Consider the following 16,162-nt stretch of genomic DNA (forward strand, 5'->3'; position numbering starts at 1 on the left):
GCTCACAAAGGCCCATTTCTTTAGCTTTCCATCAGCTACAGCACTAGAGATAGTGTAATGAATAACTTTAAAACAGATTATGTGGAAGAGAAGGGGGATTAAATGACAAAAAAGGACGCTATCAGCATTTGCTATTGTATCAGTTGTTATTTTTAACATCGCATCAACGTAAAAGTGTTCATATCCTTTAAGAAGGAACTACATTAATCCACTGAAACAAACCAGCCTTACCAGACCGATGTCAAGAGACACTCCCTAACATGATGGCCAAACCTCACATAGACCACAGAGGCTGAATCATAAAGGATTCAGGACTTTACAAATTACTGCTTCCATCCCACATCACATCCTCTCTGAGTCCCATTATTAGCATGTCTTGTTCCACGGAGGGTAAAGAGAGCCATCAGTGCGAGACTGTAATCAACCTGTCAGTGTCGGGGACTGAATAAAGTCTTTTAAAAGACAACAAATGAGACGTCTATAATGGCAGTGTAAAAATAATCTTGCTGTCCAATTCAATAAGGCGATTTCTTGAGCGGCTTCAGGGCAAACCAGGGATGCTTTGGGGAATTTGAATAAAAGGAAAAAGAGATTCAGGAAGAGAGATAAGAAGGAAGGAGAATAAATGGAAGGTTGGATGGTGGACAGTTGGGAAATCAAAGCCCGGAGAGGCGCAGACAGTCCAGTCAACGCAGGCCGCCTTGAGGTGGGCCTTTTGCCAACACTGATTACAGAGCGAGGCTGGAGGGCTGGAGCCACAGAGCCAGCTAGCATGGCTGCTAACATCTAATCCGCTCAGCCTCTGCTAACGCCAATCTTCCAATACCGACTGTCAACAAACGCATGACTGGCTGACCGCGACATCAACAGATTACACATTTTTTCTGACCCTCTGTCCTTAGCACGGTCCTCTGGATAAGCATAAGGATAACAACGTGCAAGGATGACAATGTAGCGCTCTTAGATCAGATGGGTGCATATGGTTATCGCAGGATATATTCTCATGGGTGACAAGGAAGCCTTATGTCTAGTTCCAAATTTAAAAGGTAGGTCAATCGCATGGTTGATCATAGATTGGGGCACTTCCAACTCAAAATGATCAGGATTAGCTGAATGGATCATCGTAGGCTTGTGCATAAATCTGCCTGGATCCCTTCATCCAGATTTCGATTTAAAATAGCTGGTCAGAAAAGTCTGGAGCATTGCCACTTGTTGTTTTGTCTGAGAGATAAAACCAAGTTTGTATTGCCAAGATCACCAAATCAACCACAACTACAACAACAAGGCCCGTACAAAGCCGGTATTATGTGGATTCAATGTGAATGATAAAACATCATCTGAAAAACAAACAAGCCATTTAAAATCCAGACTTGCCTTTGCATCATCATACCCAAAAATCTGTTCCCAAGCTGTCACTTTGTCAGAACGCCTGTGAATGCATGACTCAAGCTTCTTTTAGCGCAGACCGGGTTTCACTGAGAGGGCATTTTTTATTGCAGGTGCTTGATGAAACAGCGTCTGTGGCTTTGGTGTTTCTGCGTCATCAAACACGAGTGTCATTAAAGATGTAATTCCAGCTCTGTTTTAGTGCGCCACCATAAAACTCTCACTGTTGCCTTTTGATGGGAGGGCAGAGAGCAGTTAATGAATGAAGATATCGATTAAGGCAAATGCTCATGTGAGTGGATCCCCAGGGCTTTAAGAAGTGATGCTTGATTTTTATGATCATGATGTAACTTGACTAAGGCAGTTGGAAAGATATGTCCACAGCAAATTGTACGGCATCACAGCCAACATGTTATAGATTTTAACAATTTAGAACCTTTCTAGGATGGTCACAACAACAATTTTGATTTGATATTGATTATTTTCCTCGGTTTTATATAATGTTGAAGAAACCTCCTTGGGCCGGAGGGAAATTGCATCGTTCAATATTGTTTTCACAGCTTATAATCAAAGACTAAATCAGGAGAATTAATTGCACACTTAAAACAACAGATGCAATGGAGGCCAAGACATTCTGTATTTCAACTCCTAGTGTGAGTAAAAACTCCCAAAACACTGGATCCTACACTTCCCACAATGCAACTCAAAGTATCAACCATTAGACAACATGTCTGAGGAAGTCTTGAACCCAAATTAAAAACTAGCAAACATCAGATTAAACGCTTTAAGTAAACTGAACTTGAGTTCAAAACAATGGTATGGGAACTACCACATATACACTCATAACATGCTCTTGCTTTTTCTCCTGACTACTACGCATCACTGTAAGCAACACAGTCCATTCCATGTTAATACTTTCCCCCAGACATGGACCTACTAATCGCTCGCACTGGCAGACGCACGTTAATGAGGATCAGACCACTGCAGCATCAGCGGGATCACAAGAGCAATCTCTTTCCAGCATAAGGCTGATGTCTGCTGCTCGAGATGATGTCAAATACAGTGGCATCTGCTTGTTTTTATTTTACTTCAAACAAAGAGTCAATCAGATTTAAGACGGTGGGGAATCTAATTACCTAATCCGTGCTGATCTGTGTCTGTTTGAAGGCTAGGAGCCGCCTGTGTGTCTCAGGTTGAGTCATCTAGCACTATACTAGGTTATTTATGATTATTAGATTGAGTTATTTCCTTTGTTATGATATCCCCAAAGCTCACTTTTTCTTACTTCTCATCCCCAGAGCTTACAATTTACTCAGTAACAAAAAGGTTTTAAAGATATGTTATGCTGTCAGACTCTTTTACTACTGTTGTTGTTGGATCAACAGTAGTGGGAGGGCCGTGATGTCACAGGTTAAAGGTGAGTTTGTTCAGAGCAGCTTGACCAGATGAACATCCTAATCCCCTGAGATCCCTCTGCATATAGACACAACAGCGTAACTCACACAAAAGTCCTACACCTTGGTCAAGCCAATGTATCTGCAGATCATGTCTGTCCGGTGATCATTCTAACTGTTCGTAGAACAAAGATGAACTGTTTGGAATAAAGATGGACCCTATATGTTCCCCTCTTATACTGCATCGTTAGAAACAGGGTGATATAGTCACACTAGGAAATCCCACTAGATAAACTCAACTCTCTTTATGTTTTGGTGAGGAGAAATTGTTTACTCTGACACTGACAGAATCCCTCGACATCCCAGCCACTCGTCATAATTCAGAGTGTGACTGTACTGAGGCTTGTGAAGCATTTCAGTGCATAAAAACCTGAGTGGTTTGTGAAAGTGCAGCCTTCCTCGTTTGCAAGACCAAATACCAGCCTGTCATTTGCCAAGAGTGAGTGGCAATGACACGCTTTCAATTCATAAAATAACTCAAACCAATAACACATGGGAATCTCTGAAACCCTTCTCCGGACCACCACTGGATTGAATAGTGAGCGTGATGGATGGAAAGTCATCCTTCCTTTTCTACCACCCAGCAAGATGGCCTCTCCAGGGTGCATATTGTGTCATTACTCACATTCATATGCATGTATACAATGTGCATACACACAGGCCATCGTTAGACCATCAGTGTGGGAATGTGTGTTGCTACTCTGTCTCTGATACAAGCAGAACCCAGGAATTCCTTAAGGTTTGAAATACGCCACAGAGAGGCCCGTTCAAAACAGAGATTGGCGGATCAAAAATAGACAGGAAGTAGAGGAGACTGATGCCACGAGTGTGGGGGAATAAGTGGCGAGAACACACTCTACTGTTTTTATAGACTTAAGTAAATGTGCGCCTGTCTCAGGGCGTCCGTATCATGACGTGTACACCAACTGCCTGCCAGGTTGTGTGTATGTATGTCAACGCTTCAGCTCGCGTGTGCCCGGTTTTATACTAACCACAGGGTGTAGCCGCGGGCTTTGAAGTCGTCTACACACCCTGGGCTGAACTCAAACACAGACTACTGTACAAGAACTCCATGGAAAAATCACACCGCGCTCACGGGGAACACAGAACTCACTATTCCACTAGAAAAATGTATCTGGGTAGAAAAAGCAGAATAGCAGCACAGAAGGATTCAAGTGAGGGCTGAAGCCATAGCGTCCTTATTTACAATTTCTAAGCAAGTGTTTGACCTTAAATTCCACTACTAAGTCCACTTTAATTGCTAAACTGAACTCAAATTGGCATGCTCCAGCCCCTTTCGGCTCATGCAGTATCTCTTCCCCCCCTGCCTCCTCTACGCCTCCCCCCTTACAGTTTTGTGAACCTCTGCAGAAGAACTTTAGCCCCGGGTGCTTATTTTCTCATTTAGAAGCCGTCTTGCTCTTGGGTTTGGATTGTATTATCCTTGTCTTTACCTTGCGGGGTGTCTGAATGCAGCAAAGCAAACAAATAATTCATCAAGTGGAATAGAGACTCCAAAGTTCAGAGATGATGCGCTCACGCCTACAGAGTGCACACAAACAGCGAGCCAAATTCAAGAGAATAAAATAATGGATTCAAAAGGGATAAAATAGTAATACTTGAATCCCATTGCAGCTTTCCGTTGGTGTTTGAGTTGAGTGCTTCTCTCATAATGTCATGTTTCAGTAGACAGAGGAGGTTAACAAGGAAAGGTAAACGGCTGTAATTTGTATGAGGGATGTCCATGTTTTCTAAGCCATTTCCTGTTGATGGGAGTTCAGAGCCTTGGCGTCCATATGCCATCTGCTCTAAATTAGCACCTACACAGGGAGCCCTGAGATCTGGGCAGCAGTGGTTAGACACTGGGGTTTAGAGCCATGAAGCTCCAGCAGGAAGAACGCTAGCTTAGAGAAAAAGTCCTACAGTAGAGGAAAAAGAAAAAGAGAAGATACTAGATGAGGAAGTGAGCTCTGTGATCAAGATGGAAGTTTTGAAAAAGCTAAACATAAATAGAAATACAGAACTATAGGCACTTTTGTGGGTTTATGTGAGGAAGAATAAGGAAAAAATGCATTTCTGCCTGATCAAAAACGAGTTCAATCTCCCTCAAATGTTCATTCTGACTCCTATATTGTCAAGATGGTGGTGAAGGTAACAGAAAAGAGCATTTATACATATCAAATCATGCAAAACTCTAGTGGATCATAATGTGTTGGGTATGGAATCAATCTCCCTACTTTAAGAAAAAACAAACTTTTAGACAGTTTTCAAGAAACAACTAAAGCCAAAATGTGGCCGGATACACACTAGGTATACTCTCGTTTTTTGCCAAGCATATTCCTGGAAATGCCTTTAACTACTTTAGCAGTTGTTGAATAAAATTCAGAATTGTGAAATCTCGACCACAATGAAAGGTCTTTGAGCAAACAGTCATAAATTAGCACAACAATTATCCGGCTCATGGTGAAAACAAAAAATGGTGCCCTCCTCACAGGCCTGTAATTATAAATAATCACATCCACAATCAATAGAATTCCAATGATTTACAATTACAGGTCTTTCGAAAAACAGTAGACATGACGCAGGGCTAATCCTGAGGCTGTTGGTTAATTCAGTGATGTTTCAGTCCAGATGTTGTATTGTTTCTCCAGATGAAAGTGTGTGAGAATCAGCAGATAAGCCCAGCGGTGCTCATGCTTGGAAGAAAGACGACACACGTGTCATCGAGGAGCGGAGGTTTCTGGAAGTCATCAGAAACGGGCAGGGCCCCCCCCCTGCACATGACTTTAACTGCAGCGGAGGAGGATGTCAGAAATCGCATGCACACATGGCCACACATGTGAAATGCCCAAAAAATACAATCGGAGCTCGTGAAAAAACACAAAAAGATGTCAACAAAAACCCACATCTTTGGCTTGCAGGTCATGCAAACACGCCGCTTGATCCTGACAAGTGTAAACACCAATAAACAAGAAAAAAAACGCATCTCGTGTTGGAGTCAACAGCTGTCGAGTCTTATGGGGCAACTCTGTAATTCGGGCAAGGCATGGGAAACCGCCCTGTCAGTGAAGCATCCAAAACAAGCAAGCAGAGAACTTTTCCCTCCTCCTCCTCCTCCTCCTCCTCCTCCTCCTCCTCCTCCTCCTCCCAAACCACCCAAAAAAGAATGAGTCATGGTAGGAGGCTCAGAGACAGAGATGATTTTTGGCTGCTGTGAACGGGGAAAAACTCCGAACACTACCCCCATGAGAAATGCAGAACGACGTGTTAGGTTTTGACATCTTTTTTTGAATTGAAAACAACTTTCAACTGCTCCGAAAAGAACATATAAATAGCTTTTCATTTTTTAGCCCGCTAACTACAAATCACTTTTCGTCAGATCTACTTCCGTACATTTTTGCACCTTACAGACCAGAAAACGTGAACTTTCAAAGGGTCACTTAACACTATTCTTCTAGGAAATGATGTAAATGTGTAGGATTCTGCAGCATGCATTTTGTCTTATTTGTATTGAAGTACATAAGGCTCTGGTATAGCCCTTTAAAAAAGGAACCGCCACAAAGCAGGCGAGGATTAAAAAGCATCAAGCACCAAAGAGACCGCTCCGTTTGACAGTTGATTGATAATGTAGTAGACACCGAACATAAGTATTCAATCAACTGCAACAAACTATCTCTTAAACTGCGTTTTAATAGCAAACACAATCCCTCCGCGTCTTTCCTCTGTCCACAGGAAGCATCACGGCAGCGCTTTCACCTTGAGGTACTCTAAGTGCAGGCTATTAGTGTAAGTGATACAGCCAAATTGTGGTTAGAGAGAGAGGCGAGCTTGGAGAGGGAGGCAATAAGATGAGAAGGCCCCGTATGTGGGAGGCCGGGTGGGAGCATCTCTCGCCAGCTTCCATTAACAAAAGAGGAAGGAGTGAAGAATGAAGCTGGAGTTATTAAAGAGCAGAGCATCCCAGCTATAATGCGCTGACATGGGGGTTGGCGATAATGACTGCATGCACTTGAGGGACTCAAGGGTGAGGTCATTCTTCATTAACTTACTCGACATTTACATTCTTGGAGCCAACTGCATTTCAGTACGTCTCTCGGATTATTTCGAGGGCCTCTGTTAAGTCTTATTAACCATTATGTCCCATAATAACAAGTACAACTGAAAAATCATGCACAGCAAGAGGGAATTTATCAGGTTGGCTGTCTAAAAGTAATCTAAACATGACTAAAAGTATTGCTTTAAGCATGACTTTCCTTTGCTTCTTCTTAAGTTGCTTTGAAATCAAATCCAAATGGGGTAATTTATGGTTTAATCCATTTTTACTGCACAGTTGGCAACGCTGTGTGGGCTACAGGTTTCTGTGGGGTTCTATTATTGCTGCGGTGATAATACTTTGTTTCCATGACATTGGGATGAGTCACTATGGCTACGGCTCCATGAGGAGACAAAGTCAAATGAAAGAGGAAGACCCCATAACTGCGACGGCGGAGATTTATTGGCAGAGAGGGGATGTAGGGGGAAATAAAAAGCTCGGTAAACTATGAGTTCACGCTTGAACACATTTGAAAGTAGCCATCTTTGTTATTAACCTAGCATGTCTGAAAGCCATATTTCAAATACAATCAAAATACATTTCTCATAAAAGGTTCAATAATAACACATGAAGTCAGTAAACTCCACTATCTACCAAATAGGAGCATTTACAAAACTTTGGGAGCCATTCTAAATACGCAAACTTCTGCCTCTGACTTCCTGTCCTGAGTCATTTGTTATTCATGCTCGGTGGAAGTGATGACACAGCGAGAGCGACAAACTGAGTGCAGGTGGGTTCGTCTGAAAGCGACACCTAGCAGTGCTGGTGACGGTGCATCCTCAGCAGTCAGGAATGCTGCCATCACCAGCTCAGCAGCAGACTGACATGGTCTGCAGTGCAACTGACTGACTGTTATTTTGCTTTCCACACACACACACACACACACACACACACACACACACACACACACACACACACACACACACACACACACAGGAATTCACACACACAAACAGAGCCACATGCAGCCAGAGTGATGCAGTGCAGGCTAAACCAGACAGAGCTTTGTGTTTTCATTACTCAGATTGTGGATGCAGATTAAGGAGTTTGAAGCTAAGTCCCTACGTGGTTTAGATCACAACTGGTTCACATGTCTGTTGGCGGGAATGCCGTCCCGCGCAGGAAATACTTCCAGAACATATGCGCTACTGATGATAAAATGCATGCCGTGTCTCCCCGTTTGGAGCTAAACTGAATTAGTGCTGAGACTAGGGGAGATAAAGGCTGCTGGGTATGGGACTTTATTTTCCGGTTTTCATCTGATCTGCTATGGGAAAAAGACACACAAGTGGTGTGTGAACTCAGGGGACATTTGTCACAGTTATTATCACGGCACTTTGGTGTTCCTCAGAGCTATTTGCACTTTGTTCATTATTTTTCTGGTAATTTGTCACATTACATGTTCTCAGAGATTAAGGTACTAAATATTTAACGGATTTGAATCGTAGTTAATTGAATATCCCTAATCTCCACTATGCCGCCTTTTTATGCAAAACAAAAATAGCACTGATTTTATCTTCCTGACAATTCCTTTTAGTTCATAATCCAATTCACTTCCAAAGGGCTTTATTTGCTTAAGAAGTTTGAACAACTACATCTACTGAGCAAAGGATACAAGAGGAACTTCCAGAAGTGTACACCAAAATACACTCCATTAGTCATACCGGAGCTGCAAATCCAAGCACAATCCCACACACAACCCGTTTACGTGCGACCAATCCGCCTGAGCAGTAGTCCCACTCAAAACAGTGGGAGCTAAACTCTTAACAACTCTAGAGTTCCGAGTAAATCACGTCTGCTCCGTTTGATTAGCTATAAAAAAAAAAAGTGGCAGTTTTGAACAGCCTACAACACAGCGCCGGGGGTGAGTAACTCATCTGTACGGAAGCTTTGCTGTGAGGGGTCATGCAGGAAAGAGGGCTCTATTATGCTGAGGACCATTGCCCCTGGATAAAACAGTTAGATTCTTTCTAAGCCTACCCTATGATTGACCCCTGCATGGAGGGGGTGAAAAGAGCTAATGGAAGGGGGGTGCAGTGTGCCTGGATTAGGGTGTGGAGGTGGCAATGAGCCTGGCGAGCCCCCAGGGCACAAGGAGCTCAGGGATTTTCCTCCCTACCCCGTAGCGAGCGTGGACAAGGGGGGCATCACGTAGAGCCTCCCCCTGAGGTACAAAGCAGATGGCGGGGGATTAGCATCTGAATGTCGACATGCAGATTCACAGAGGGGGTCCCTCTCCTCCTGCTTCCCCACAGGAGATAGGTGAGCTGAGGAAAAGGCACCTCGGGAGGGGCTTAATCAATAATAAGCGTCCAATGGCGCGCAGACAAAAGAAGTGGGAGCTGGTGGCTGTAGACATTCGGGATTTCTCCGACGAAATGGCAAATTACTCAGATGTGGGTTTAGTCAAAGCTGAAGAGTGGCACACAAAAGCTACACATAATATGAGAGGAGGAAACATGCCAGCCCGGGAGATCGCAATCACGCTTCTGCAGACATGACAGCAGCGGAGATAACATCAGGACATGAACAGAGTGGCGCAGCTTTGATATTTTGGACTTTGAAAAAAAGATGCTGGTATCAACGGTGAAACCAGGTGAGGTGTTTTAGATACCGAGGTAAAACACAGAGGACAGTTTTGCTGTTCCTAAGAGGCAAAGAAACCGAACCGATTTTACTTTACGGTCTATAAAACCATACAAAAAAAACACACTAAAAACTCAAGTTTATAAGGAAACTGGGGCTAGGTGCCAGGATATATGGTATGAAAATAAACCGTGCATTAAGGGAATATACACACTTTATTGCTATTTCCATTGGAAGTTTTCATTACTTTGCCTGAATGACCGTAAACAGTATTGTGGTCGGCTGCCAAGCCACCAATTTTACAGAAAGCCAATCAGTTTATTTTCTTTCCAACAGCAACAGTCTAGTTATACATTTTCTGCTTCATACAGCCCAATAAAAGGACAACAGGTCATTGTAGTTGGCATATTTCTGCGTTTGTGAGCTAGTCTTCTTCAGTTTGTCACCAGCTATTGACACCGAGAGGTCGTTCACAAACATCTGTTGATGCTCCAAATAAAGGCTCCTTTTTCTTCCAGGATTTACGCTCTCTGATTTAACGAGGTGACCAGAGGCAGTGAAGTCTCTCCACGAGACAGCCTCTCTGCGGTAAATGCCCTGTACTACACGTACAGTACATCAAGCCTGTCACTGCCACATGAACACTGCAAAAGTATTTGAATTGGAACCAACAGACAGGAGGAGAAATGCAACATGTTCAGCAGTAGGTAGGTAGGGTCAAAGGTTGCATCCCCCAAAGGGAAGCAAAAAAATAGCAATAGAAGAAAATAACAGAGAAAAGCAGTTCTCTAGTCTCCTGCTTGTATCCTCTTACTGCAGAGAGAGATAGAGGGTCTCTACACGCTGGTGCGCAGAAGGGTCATTCCTTTGAGGGGCTGGTTTCCATGACAGGGGTTGCCGTGGTGAGGGAGGCCCTTGATGGTCCCAAGGGGGGCACTAGGCACAGTCAACACTTGAAAACAACACAGACAAGCCCGACTTGTGAATGAAAACCCCACTGCAGAGTAGTATGAGGGTTGAAGACGCATTTTCATCTAGAATCACCTCCGCCAAGGATAGTATGTTTTTGGCGCAGTTTGTTAGCTAAAAGTGACCTTCCTGACTTGCAGGAAAATTCGTGGAAGGGTGAAACATGGGCCAAGAAACACTGCATTAAATGTTGGACCAGATTCAAAATACACTGTGTTCATTTTGGATTTGTTAAAATTGAGAAATATGTTTATGTAATGTCAGGATAATCAGAAAATGAGTTTCTGACTCATCTGTCCAAAGCACTGAGGAATGAAATACAACAGGTCTTCTAGCACCTATGATCTCTTCAACGTTACAACTTAAAGAATGAATAATCAATCAATGGCAGGAGAATAAAGTGGGACAACACAACTCTGCAAAGCCAAATATGGTGCCCTGACTTTATTGGTACATTTGCCCTACATTACATCCTTCATCTCTTCTCATTTTCGTCTAACTGTTACATATCTAAATACAGGATGTTAGATTTGCTGGTAAGTCCCTCTTCAGACGGATTCAGTGGCGGTCACAGTGAAAACCCTTCCTGGAAGCTGGCCAGGAGGTCCACCACACACTCAGCTGCTGTGTTACTGCAGTCCAGTTAAAAACAGACTAACAGGAACGTGATGTACCATCAATGTCCATCTGTTTCTACGTTTCACACTGGCTTTACAGAGCTGTGGTGTGTAAAGTTCCTATGAATCAGGGGGGTTTCCATTCATCCAAAATATGGCCCTGACAAGCAGATGCAAACAGGAACAAGGATGGTCCTTAAGTAAAAGACATGTTCTGGTTTTGTTTAGGAATTCCCAAGCCACGAATCCTTGGAGACTTATTTCCATAGCATTGGATTCCTTTATGCATCAGCTGAAAAACACACTCACATTAAAGAAACCAGAGTCTGTATGTTCTAACAATACTTAACAATGAGGCTCATTGATTCCTCCACTAGACTTCACTCTATGTTTTAGCCTACAGCCGCTGCCAGTGCGCTGTTTGCAAAAGGATGGGGAGAACACAATCTAGCCGTTTAGCTTGAACATCTGGAAATCATAAAGGCTCGGCGCTACATAGCTTAGCCGCTATGCTACGCTAACAGGAGGTCGCTGGCCCACTTAGGACGACGCTGAGGCTCATTAGTGGTTTCCTCCCATTGTTGGCCTGGGTCAAGGTCCGAAAAGCCAGACCAACGGAACTGGTGTATACACTGCTGCTTTAGAACATCACTTTGGATACTATAAAGTCTTAAAATATCCTTCAAAAATAGATTTTTCCAACATATTTGACACTCCATCATACTGTAGCCACCTGCAGTTTTAAGAGCTGTTCTGACCACCAAAAGCACACAGTTTGTTGTCTCTCAATACAAATGCATTTAATTGAAATCTACTTTACACTTCACTGCAAAGCCAATAAAACACTGAAAGGCTTTTGTGTGCTGTTTACATTAAAAAAGACGCAGCTGGCTGCATATAGAAACACACACAGCCATTATATTATCCACAAGATGTCATCAGCCCAGTTGCCTGCATTCTCGTGTGCCAATTACGGGTGTGAAACCGCAAACAGCAATTTAGAGCTGGACTGTACAGTATGTCATAATCCTGCTAAGACAGAGACGCATAAACTTCCTGTAATAGTTCTGTGTGAACATCCAGCACTTTTTTGCTTGGAATGTGCTTTTGGGTACCACACAAACTGATCTAAATAAAGAAAGCCTTCTACAGGTCTTGAATAAGTTTGAGGCACATGGATCAACATGGCACAGATTTGCTAAACTCAAGCCAAGTAAACCTGTACTGTGGGAGGCGGCTTTGTTTTCTTTGTATCTCAGAAATAAACTTCTTTCCTACTCACTCCCTTCTACAGACCTCATGGATTAGCTAACGTGGTTACAACACAACTTTGAAACCGAGAGCAGCAGAGAATATTATGGATGCCAATATCTGAGGGAGTTTGCCACTGAGTGCAAGAATGCCCTGAATGAGTGTCCTCTCTGTCGAGGGGCATGGTCCGTGAGGGATGAAATGTGACACTGGCTGTCAGAGTTTGTTTGGGAGACTGGGTGCTATTCAGCCGTGGACAGAGATGGTACAAGGGCAGGCATGCTGGACAAATGGTTAGAGAGACCGTCCTGTACCGAGGAGGTCACAGGATCGATCTCAGCGCCTGACAAACGGTGTTTATCAAAATCCAACAACCTGTTCCCTAGACTACGAACTTTAAAAATCCTAATGACGACATACAAGTCTGCATTGTCACAGCTGTTTCAACATTATCTGGACTGCAGATTGAGCAAATAATGCAAATATTTATGCCAACTTTGCCACTACCCAACAGCTTTCCCTGCTGGTGAGTAAATGTCCATCTGTCGTCTGTTTGTTCGGCATATTGGTTTGCGCCGATGAGCTCCTGAGCAAGACATTGTCACCTGACCTCTTCAGTGTTTGAAAGACACCTTGGAGATTTGGAAAATGGATAAGAAAGGCACAACACCTCCATTATTTGGTTACAATTCCTTTCTTTACTCCCCTAGTTGTATTTCTCCAGGCCCAACAAAAGGCACTCAAGTGTGCCAGGAAGCAGTGTACGTGTGTGCGTCTGCTCCACATGCAGGTCAGTGGGACGTTTGGTTCCTCTGACAAACGTGAAAAGGATCACAGGTCCATCTCACAGTCGAGACTTAATCCCAATTCTGCCAACTCCCACTAGTCACCTGTATAGTGGAAAGGGCTTCAGACAAGTGGAGCACAAGAGGACGCATCCTGAGACCCCAAACACCTGATCCAAATCACCACTTGTATAGCTCCAAACCCATCATGGAACACATTAAACCAAATGCTCTCCTTCACAAACAAGAACTAAGATCATCAACCAGCAAACAAATCCAATTCACTGATTTTTTACTCCAAACATTGTTCCAACGCGATTCCTCAAAAAGGAGCCAACATGGCATGTCTTAATTTCAGTGGAGCGCAAAGTGGTTCTGTGGTTCCAGGATTTTGACGGCGCACGTAACCAGAATTGACATTGGGAAATATACTTAGCGTTCCTATGCGGCGCAAGGAGGAGCATTGGGTTTCCCAGTGGTTGGAGAGAAAAAAGAGAAGTGGGTAAATGTATGGCTCACAGGAGTACACCAGAACTGAATTTGAATTTGGAATAAGGCATTTTTTGGAGCATGCGCAAGTACATACAAACCTGTTGTTTTATGATTAAGGTCTTTTCAATGAATCCACCAGTGATTAGACACAGCCCAATCTGGCCTGAAGTAGGTGCAACCTGAAACAAATCTTGACTGTAATGCCCTTTGTCAACTTTTGGCCCGAGCCAAGAAACATATAATCTAGGTTTAAATGGGCAAGGATTAATTACTTCAAGTGTGGTCGTATGTCGTACCTCCTGCCCATTATTTGCGTTGAAATGAAGTTAATTGAGACCAACACATCCTGCCAAGACTTACCCTAAATCAATAATCAATAGAAGTCTCCATCACACTCCAAAGGGAATACATATGTGATTTATAACTCCTTGGAAAATGCATTGGGAAAAGGGTAGGAATACGCAGTTTAAAGATTTGATTTGGTTATTCCTGCAAGGCTGCCCACTATTTGGGTATTTTAGTCTTCATTCACTAAGATTTCATTTATGGATAAGTCATGTTTTGGGCTATTTTCATGGTAAAGGACTTGACTCACCTCTGGTCATCACAATATTAAAAGTGATGCTGTAGATTTAATGAAATGATCGATTTGTCAACTAAGATTTTCTTTAGTCGATGAGTAGTTAGGCACATTTAAAAAATGTTTTCCAATTACACAAGTTGATGTTCAAGTAATCTGAAGCCCTGCACATTTTTTACACTTTGCATTCAAATAAAACCTGATTAAACAAGCCAACAGGGTGTTTTACGCCTTATTTTACCAGAGCCTCAAGTTACTAAACCTCAGAGCAAGATGAAAGCTCACTGAATGCAGGCATGAGCTGCAACCCCATTTCAAGAATAATATGCAAACACTTACATTTTTAAATCTCATTTGGTGTTAGTCCAAACTGACCCCATCATGAACCAAGAGAGGTAGAACTCAAAATCCAACATCTTCTGCTTTCATTATATATCTTCCATGCCCGGGGTCTTATGAGACAGCAACAGGAATGTGCTTACACAAAATCTGCAGCGCAGTTTCATGCGAACGTTAATTCCTTTTCATAAAAGGAATGTTTTTACATGCAGAGAAATCTACGGCTCCTGCTTCTCCTCTGCGCTTGGAGGCTGCGGTGACACAGGAAGGAGGAAGGTTTGGAGCAAATCCATGCTTAATGGAAGTCTGGACATTTACAGATCATTATCTATGGCTACATTTTGGTAATAAAAGGACCCATCAGAAAAGGACCTCCATTATAGCCTGCAGAAGGAGAATTAGGATTTGATATGAAGGTAGCTCAGATCAGAGTAATTGCATTAATTGAAGTGAATTAAACACAGGAAGGTTTGAATATGTACATCCATTGCAAGTCATGCCACTGTTTTGCTGATGCAAGCTGGTAAGGACTGCAAGGAGAGATGCCAACTGCAAGCCGGGCTACTCCCATATATCCACAAGAAGTATGCCAATATATATATACGTGTGTGTGTGTGTGTGTGTGCGTGTGTGTATAGGGATACATGAGAAATTATCTCCACCCCTACATGTTAAACCCACTGTCTCTTCTCACAGGTTGGTACTGCAGTGGAAAGCCGGGGGGCTGCACCGGTTTCAGCACCATACAGGCGTGGACCAGAACAAAAGGCGCAGCCGGCTGCTGCAGCGGAGAGAGGCGCACCGGTAGGCTACGCAGCGACACGCACGGCCACCAAACTGGTTTTAAACACATTTCTCTACGTGCACACACCCGGACTATCCTCCAAAAATATTGACCAGAGAGCCCTATAAGTAACAACCACCTTGTCTAGCATTGATCCCACACCTCTAAATCCACACATAGCTGTACAGCACACCATGACGCGCGCGGCTGAGGATCGGACCACATTGATTAGACATTTTTAAAGTAACCTCAACAGCTTTGCAATAAAAAACAACTCCGAATTTATCACGCAATGGTAAAGTCGCATTTGTCAATAAATGATAAACAAAGCGCAGCAGCTCTTACCTGCAGGTTCAGGCTGCTCAGTGGCACTAATACACTTGTGTGTGCGCAGTGTGGTGACAATGAGCGGGGCCCTCTGATCCCTCCCACCGCACACTACCGTAAATGCAGCGGTACAAGCGCAACGGGATCGTGTGGCTGCAACATGCATGACATGCACTCACTCATTGTGATTTAAGGACATTTGTGCAACATGTTTGAAACCACAAAGGCATGCACAGAGTTGTTCATTAAACAGACTACATGTGAAATGCTGAGTCATCATTAAGGGGCTTCTCTGTGATGTCCGCAGTGGAACTGAGTGCAGAGCTGAAGGCGCTGGGGTGTGGCTGTTGCTGAGGAAACATGGAAAAGAAGGGAGGGAGAGGGAAACGTGGATGTGATGCCAAGGGGAGAGTGGGTAAGGAGGGGCAGGGGAAGGCATCAAGATGGGGGAGAACTAGAAGAGGAGATGGGGGTGTGAGGGAGCGATGCATCAGTGAGC

At 43.5% G+C, this 16,162-nt stretch overlaps 1 protein-coding gene across 2 annotated transcripts in view; it reads right to left on the reverse strand.

The window, feature by feature from the left end:
- Positions 1-15,761, reverse strand: part of LOC134861072 (microtubule-associated protein tau-like) — a 50,559-nt gene extending 34,798 nt beyond the window's left edge. Inside the window, exon 1 of one of the 2 annotated variants that reach the window (XM_063878075.1) lies at positions 15,682-15,761. The gene's annotated coding sequence lies outside the window, so the exon portion shown is untranslated. Of the gene's footprint in view, positions 1-14,552; positions 14,699-15,681 lie in introns of those variants that run through there. The other variant, XM_063878077.1, reaches the window with a different exon arrangement.
- Positions 15,762-16,162: the final 401 nt, after the last annotated feature.

Source organism: Eleginops maclovinus, chromosome 24 (genome assembly GCF_036324505.1).
Source record: "Eleginops maclovinus isolate JMC-PN-2008 ecotype Puerto Natales chromosome 24, JC_Emac_rtc_rv5, whole genome shotgun sequence".
Lineage (NCBI taxonomy): Eukaryota > Metazoa > Chordata > Actinopteri > Perciformes > Eleginopidae > Eleginops > Eleginops maclovinus.